This window comes from Sylvia atricapilla, unplaced genomic scaffold (assembly GCF_009819655.1).
Source record: "Sylvia atricapilla isolate bSylAtr1 unplaced genomic scaffold, bSylAtr1.pri scaffold_99_arrow_ctg1, whole genome shotgun sequence".
Taxonomy (NCBI): Eukaryota; Metazoa; Chordata; class Aves; order Passeriformes; family Sylviidae; genus Sylvia; species Sylvia atricapilla.
Window position 1 is genome coordinate 42,123 of NW_027077180.1, and position 7,512 is coordinate 49,634.

The following is a 7,512-nucleotide window of genomic DNA, read 5'->3' on the forward strand; positions in this document are numbered from 1 at the left end:
AGCCAGGCCTGCTTTGGTCCCCAGGGATGTGCTTGGGTTGGTTTTTTGGGGAGGAGAGGAGCAGTGGAAATTGGGGATTGATATTATTATTGTTGTTCTTTAGGTGGGGAAGTTCCTGAGCAGGACGGCCAAAGCAGGCAGGTGGGGGAAGGTGTGGTGGCCTCAGAGAGATTTGGGGACAATGAGTCAAGGCTTTTTGGGGTGATGGAGGCAGGAGAGGGACAGAGTGAGGTGTTTTCAGGGAGGGAAAAGAAAAAAAAAAAAACCACCAAAAAAAAAGGTTGGATAAAGAAAACAAAAACCTTTTTTTTTTGCTTTGTGAAATGCCGAGTTTTGAGCCCAGCTGAGGGGTCAGGAGTGAGAAGAGGAGAAACCATCCCCATCCTGACTGTGGCTGTGTCAGAAACACCCCAGGGAGACACTTGGGAGCTGTTCATTTCTGCCAGAACCTTTGTGGCTTTAGGAACAGCGCAGAGAGAGAGAATTGATTCCTCCAGCCCCTTTGGTGGTTTATTTTTTAAAGCAGATCCTGAATTAGAATAACCTCTACCTCCCAATTGGCCAGCAGCAGCAGAGATTGATCCAGGACCTGGCTGTTCTCGGGCTGGAGTGAAGCTTTACACTCAAAGGGCTCCTAAAAGTGTTTCTAGTCCTTGGTTTAGTTTAGTTTATTTTTTTGGGGGGTGGGGAAAAAAAACCTCAAAATACCTCTCATCTGAATGTAACTTCAAACAGCTCCAAATCTCATTTTTGTACCCGAGGAAGGGAAAAAACCCTTGGAATTCCTTCCTGGAGCTCCCTGCCCTGGATTTGCTGGATTTGGGCCCAGAGCAGCCGTGGTGTGGAACACCCCAGCCCAGGAGGGGTGTGCAAAAAACCACAAAACCCCACAAACCCCCTTCACTAACCCCATTCTTTTCTCATCCAAAGCCTCCAGAGTTTAGACTTCTAAAACAGTGAAAGAACGGAGACACAGGCCACCTTCCTTCCTCTGAGATGGACTTGTTTTATTTATTAACATTTGCCGAAGGGCTTTTTCTTTTCTTTTTTTTTTTCCTCCTTTTTTTTTTTTTTTTTAATTTTGTTTTTTTCCTTCGTAGGCTGAGTAGTGACGTAGGATTTTTTCGGGTAGGTTTAAGCTGAACCCCTCTGTGCAAAGCTTTCCATGAGTAATGTAACCCCCTTCCTCTCCCCTCACCCCGGATTTCACTGCTGGGAATGCTTGCCTCTGCTTCGTGCTGCTTTTATTTTTATTTTTCCCCCCTTTTTGTAGCAGTTGAAACCTCGTTTTTGAGTTTTACAAATCCAGACATCAGTGCTAGCACGGTGTTCAAAACTCTTTTCTTTCTTTTTTTTTTTTTATTAATGAATTAATTTTCTTTATTTTGGGGTCTCGGTTCTGTTTTAAAACCTGTTTGTCATCAATTTAAAAAAAAATAATAAAAAATACGAATAAACAGCTTTTTGCATTTGAGGTGGCCCCTTAAGTTTCAATGAGGAAACCATGCAAACGTTCATTAAAGCTTTAGTCTGATTGTATAAACTTCAAGTTTATTCCTTTTTTTTTTTTTTTCCAACACAAGACTAGTACAAAAGTGGGGGGGATGTGCATAGCAGAGGGGGGGTGAGCAACTCAACTGGGACAACTGGGAGAACTGGGAAAACTGGGAATTGTCCCCCAGCCCCAGTTTTAATGGGGAGAAAGCTCCAAGGCTGGAGCTGCAGGAGCCCAGGAGTGGCTTTTCTGGGCTTAGGGCTGGGTTGGGCTTGCCCCTCACAAACCCACAAACACTCCGTGGTTTTATTCCTGTGCCCGTCTGAATTTTATCCCTGTGCCCGTCCGAAATGAGAATTAAACCCTCCAAAGGCGGGGCTGGAGCAGGGCGGGGTTTGGGTGGGAAACGCCCGGATTTGGGGAAATTCGAATCCAGCTCAAGCTGCTCCGAGGTCGGTCTTCAGCTCCACGTTTTGGGTGTTAAAACAACAATAAACCTCCCAAAAAAACACCATCACGAGGGACCCCAAAAGTGAAAGCTTCAGGGGAGACGTGGGGAAACTTCATCAGACCTCAAAAGACACGACGGCGGTAGGAAAAGAGCAAAAAAACACCCCCCAAAGCTGCTCTACGCCTTCACAGTTTTAAAATAAAAGAGAAAAAAATTAAAATTCAAGTGTAACTCGGATTCCTTCTCAGTTCCCCCAAATCCCCCAAGGGGCAGGGAAGCCTCAGGTGGTGATTTTACAGCCCATGGAAATGGAGAAAAATGGTCAAAAACTGGAAATGGCCCAAATTTGGGTCCAAGCCGCTCCTGAAGAGCTCAGCGACACCACAGAGGCCGCGGGGCTGCCCAAAAACCCAACAAATCAACCAAAAATAACCCGAAAAAAGGCAAAAAAATAAAAAATGCGGAGCTGTGCTCCGCGCTCTGCCCTTGCCTGAGGCTCGGCTGCCACCTGCCTCCTGCCTCCTGCCCGGGGACACTCCGGGCTCATCGATATGCAAATGAGGTAAATTAATACTGACTCTAAATGAGCTGGGAGGGGAGGAGATGCCGCTGACCCCATCACACCGCCCTGGGCTCCTCAGCCGCGTTCCCTGCCCCTGGCATGCGGCTCCCAGGGGGGATTTTAAAAGATAAAATCTCCATTTTTTTAAAAGGTAAAATCTTTTTTTAAGCAAAACCTCCTAAAATTGGCCACCCAACACAAATCCTGTCCTCAAACCGCCCCATCGCCATCCACAGCCTGGAAAAAGCTCCCGGGGCTTTGGTCACCCCCCGGCCAACCTTTTCACCCACAAAAGTCATTTATACCCTGAGAAATCTGCAGAGTTCAGCCCCAAAACCCCCAAAAAAGCTGCAAAGGGGGGGAAATTTGGGATTCACAGCGCGGTGCCACAAGCCCCTGGACAGAAGGGAACCAGCACCGAGCTCGTTCATAACCCCGTAATAACCCCGCCCCAAGTGATCCTGAACCGACCGCGGCCCTAACCCCGGAGCATTTTTTAATATTTTTTTATCTCCTTTTTTCTTTTTTTTTTTTTTTTTTTTTTTTTTTTTTTTTTTGTATGTTTTTTTTTTTTTTTTTTTTTTTTTCCCCTTTTTTTGGGGGTTTTTTTTGTTTTGTTTTTTGTTTTTAGGCAAAAAACCCCTCCCAGCGCCTTTTGACCGTCCCCAACACTAAACCCCTTGTCCCCAAAGTTCCCCCATCACCAACCAACACCTGGAAAACAGAGCGGAGCCTCCGAAAAACCCCGAAACACGGCGGCACTTTTACAGGACGGGGGGTTTCACAGAACGAGGATTTCACAGGACGGAGGATTTCACAGGACGGGGATTTCACAGAGCAGGGATTTCACACCGAGGTGATTTATCCCACCCTTCCCCTTTATCCCCCTCCGCTACCTGCAGCCGCACTCGTCCACCACCATGTCCTCGTAGTGGCGCAGCACCACGTTGTCGCTGTTGTCGTAGTAGAGGATGGAGATGGGCGAGAGGCGCACGGGCACGCAGCAGGGCTGAGGGGTGCCCCGCGGGTCCAGCGAGTGCACCATGGTCTGCAGCACGGCGTGGTTGGTGCTGTTGAGCTCGGCGGCCAGCGGGAAGGGACAGTCCCCTCGGCAGTAGTTGGCCAGGTAACCCTGCGGGGCGATGATCCACTTCTCCCAGCCCACGTCGCTGAAGCTGATGTAAAGCCGGCGGGGTTTGCACAGCGGGCTGGGGCTCGCCGGAATGCTCGGGGGGCTTCTCCTCCTCCTCCTCCTCCTGGAGGTCTGGCACTGCTGCCCCAGTGTCACCAGCAGCAGCGAGGTGGCCTCGAAGGTGTCGGTGCTGGCGCAGCCGCTCCGCAGCGTCCCGCTGTCCCCAGGGCCGCCGCTGGCCGAGATCTCCAGCATCAGAGTGAAATTCCTGCCCGGAATGCCGGGGTCCTTCAGCGCCCAGCTCAGGTTGAACAGGAGCGATTTGTGCAGCCGGACAAATGACCGCTCCAGCGGGGGCAGCCCCCGGGGGGACAGCGGGTACAGCCGCAGCTCCAGAGCCTGTCCCGGCCGCGGGGACACGTAGGAGTTGTGCTGGAAGCGCAGCTCCAGCTGAGCCGTGGTCAAGCGCTCGCCCTCCTCCAGCGCCGAGAGGTTGAAGAAGAGGAGTTTCCGCAGACACAGCCACGGCCGGGGCTGTCCCTCGGGGAGGAACCGGCCTGGCAAAGGACCGGAGAGAGCCATGAGAGGCTGGGCTGGGCAGGACCAGTTCCAGGGATGGGATTGAGGATCCCCTGGGCTGGGCAGGATCAGCTCCAGGGATGGGATTGAGGATCCCCTGGGATGGGCAGGATCAGCTCCAGGGATTGGGAACCCTCGGGATGGGCAGGATCAGCACCAGGGATTGGGAACCCTCGGGCTGGGCAGGATCAGCTCCAGGGATGGGCTGGGGGATCCCCTGGGCTGGGCAGGATCAGCTCCAGGACTGAGGGATCCCTGGGGATGGGCAGGATCAGCTCCAGGAATTGGGGATCCCTCGGGCTGGGCAGGATCAGCACCAGGACTGAGAGAACCCAGTTCTAAGGATTGGGGATCCCCTGGGATGGGCAGGATCAGCTCCAGGGATTGGGAACCCTCGGGCTGGGCAGGATCAGCTCCAGGGATGGGCTGGGGGATCCCTCGGGATGAGGAGGATCCCTCCAGGGATTTGGGATCCCTCGGGATGGGCAGGATCAGCTCCAGGACTGAGAGAACCCAGTTCCAAGGATTTGGGATCCCTCGGGCTGGGCAGGATCCCTCCAGGGCTCCCAGCAGAGCTGCAGCCGGGGCTGCAGGGAGAACTCCCAGCCCACGGCTGCAGGAAACTCTGGAGACAAGGACCCAGCGCAGGCCGTGACCCCGGGACCGCTCCCGCATCTCCTCTGGATGCTGCTCCACATCCCGGGGAGTTGTTTTCCCTCCTCTGCGGATTCGGGCTGTTGGGGACGGACGGGGAGAAGAGGGGGAACGGCAGCGAATTTGGGGAGGTGCCCGGTTTAACCCCCGGGGCAAACGGGAACCGCGAGAGGAAAGAGCTCTGCTGTGCCCTGAGAGCTCGGGGACAGCCACCAAATGTCCCCAGGGGGCTGGGAACGGCCCAGGGCGGCCAGATGTGCTGGGGGTCAGCCAGATGTGCCCCGGGGTCAGCCAGATGTGCTGGGGGTCAGCCAGATGTGCCCCGGGGTCAGCCAGATGTGCCCCGGGGTCAGCCAGATGTGCCGCGGGGACAATGAGGACGGGGGGGACACAGCCCAAGCCGAACATCCCGACCCTGCCCGAGCTGGTGCTGATCCCATCGCTGCACCCCAAAGCCCGGGATCGGGACCGGGATCGGGATCGGGATCAAACCGGCACCTCGGGACGGATTCCGGGGGCTCCAGGACAGGGCCAGGCACAGCTTCCCCCGGTCACCACCCACACCTCGGGGTTCCAAACCCCCCAGACCATCCCCTCCGGCAGCCACAGGGATTTCACAGGGAATTCCTCCTGGGATGAGGCTCCGGGCGCTGCCCCGGCCTCGGAAAGGGGAAAAGGGGAAAGGGAAAAGGGGAAAGGGGAAAGGGGGGAAAATGGGGAAAAAGAGGGGAGAAAAGAGGAGGAAAAGAGGGAGGAAAAGGGGGGGGAAAGGGGGGGAAAGAGGGGGAAAGAGGGGGAAAAGAAGGGGAAAAAGAGGGGGAAAAGAGGGGGAAAAGAGGGGGAAAAGAGGGGGGAAAAGAGGGGGGAAAAGAGGGGGGAAAAGGGGACAGGGAAAAGGAAAAAAGGGAAAAAAGGGAAAAAGAGAAAGGAAAAGCGCGGAGCCAGGGCTCGGCGGCCCGAACGCGTACCTTGGTCAGCGAAGACACGCACGATGTTCCCGGGGACATTGAGCTCCTCCACCCTACACGAATCCAGCTCTTTGTCCGGCTGAGTTCTCCTCTTGTGGAACATCCTCCAGAGCACGGGCGGCACCGGGCCGGGGTTTTTGGGGCTGGGCTTGGAGCTCAGACCCAGCGATTTCAGCAGGGAGGTTTCGTGCCCGCTCAGCCCCGTGGCCAGGACGGGGCTCAGCAGAGCCCAGGCCACGCTGCCGAGGAGCCACATCGCTGCTCTGCTGGTCCCGGCAAAGCCCGGCCCGGCCCCGGGTGTTAATTCCCCTCCTTTGATGAGCTCGGTGTTTAATTAGCGCGGCGGGATTGGGCAGAGAGGGTGGGATCCCTCCCAGGCACCCCTTAACCCTTTCAGCGGCTCCGCAGAGTCATTTTGGGATCCAGCGCGGTCCGTGGGCTCGGGGGTGAGGGTGGGAAAACAAAAACCCAAAAAACCTGCCCGGAGCTTGGGGCAGAGCAGGAGCCGGCCCTTCCTCCCCAAAATTCCCTTTTTTTAAACTCAATCACGGCGTCCAACGATTCCCTGTTAAAGCCATCAACCTCCAGCCCTTCGAACCGTCAGAGTTCTGCTTCACACGGCCCCAGAAACATCGGCCCCAAAATCATCGGCCCCAAAAACCATCGGCCCCAAAACCATCGGCCCCAAAACCATCAGCCCCAAAATCATCAGCCTCAAAAACCATCGGCCCCAAAAACTATTTGACCCAAAACCATCAGCCCCAAAAAACCATCGGCCTCAAAATCATCATCCCCAAAAACAATCGGCCCCAAAACCATCAGTCTCAAAACCCATCAGCTGCAAAAATCATCAGCCCCAAAACCATCGGCCCCAAAATCACCAGCCCCAAAATCACCAGCCCCAAAAAACCACTGGCCCCAAAACCATCGGCCCCCAAAGCATCAACCCCCCAAACTCAGCCCCACAGCCACCAGTCCCCACCCAGCGCCGGGTCCCTGCCCCAGCCAGGCACCCCCAGGTCCCCCCGTCCCTTTGTGGCCATCACAGCAGAGCTGCCACCACCCCCACATCGATGTCACACCCCCAGAACCAGCTGCTGTCCCCAAAATTCAGTTTTATCCCCCCCAAAGTCAGCCCAGCTCTGCTCCGGCCCATCCTGGGCTATCAATTCCCTTCCTGCCCTGCAAATCCCAGTGAAAAACCAGGAATTCCAGCACCGGGCTGCTCCTCTGACACCCTGAGAGTCACAGAGAGGGGACAAAGGCCTGTCACAGCTTGGGGACATTTCCAGCGGCCCCTTTGGGGCTCAGACACAGCGAGGCTGGAGCGGGATCGACGTGACACATCAAACACGGGGGAAAATCCCAGAAATTCCCAGATTCCTCCCAGCTGGAATGATCCCCCTGGATCCTCCTGGCTGCTCGGGGAGGGAGCTGTGGGGATGGGACAGTGAGGGGACAGCCAGGGGACAGCCAGGGGACAGCAGGGGCTGAGGAACCCAAACCCACAGAGCTGCTCAGGACTGGAACCTGCAGGGCTGGAGCTGCCTGGAAATTCAGCAGGAATTCTCTGTTCCCCTGGAAATTCTAGTCAGGGAACAGGAATTCTGTGTTCTCCCTGGAAATCCAACCAAAGGAGCAGGAATTCTCTGTTCTCCCTGGAAATCCCAC

The 7,512-nt window shown here is 55.2% G+C and overlaps 1 pseudogene; it reads right to left on the minus strand.

The window, feature by feature from the left end:
* Nucleotides 1-3,397: 3,397 nt before the first annotated feature.
* LOC136375169 (derriere protein-like) lies at nt 3,398-6,667 on the minus strand (annotated as a pseudogene).
* Nucleotides 6,668-7,512: the final 845 nt, after the last annotated feature.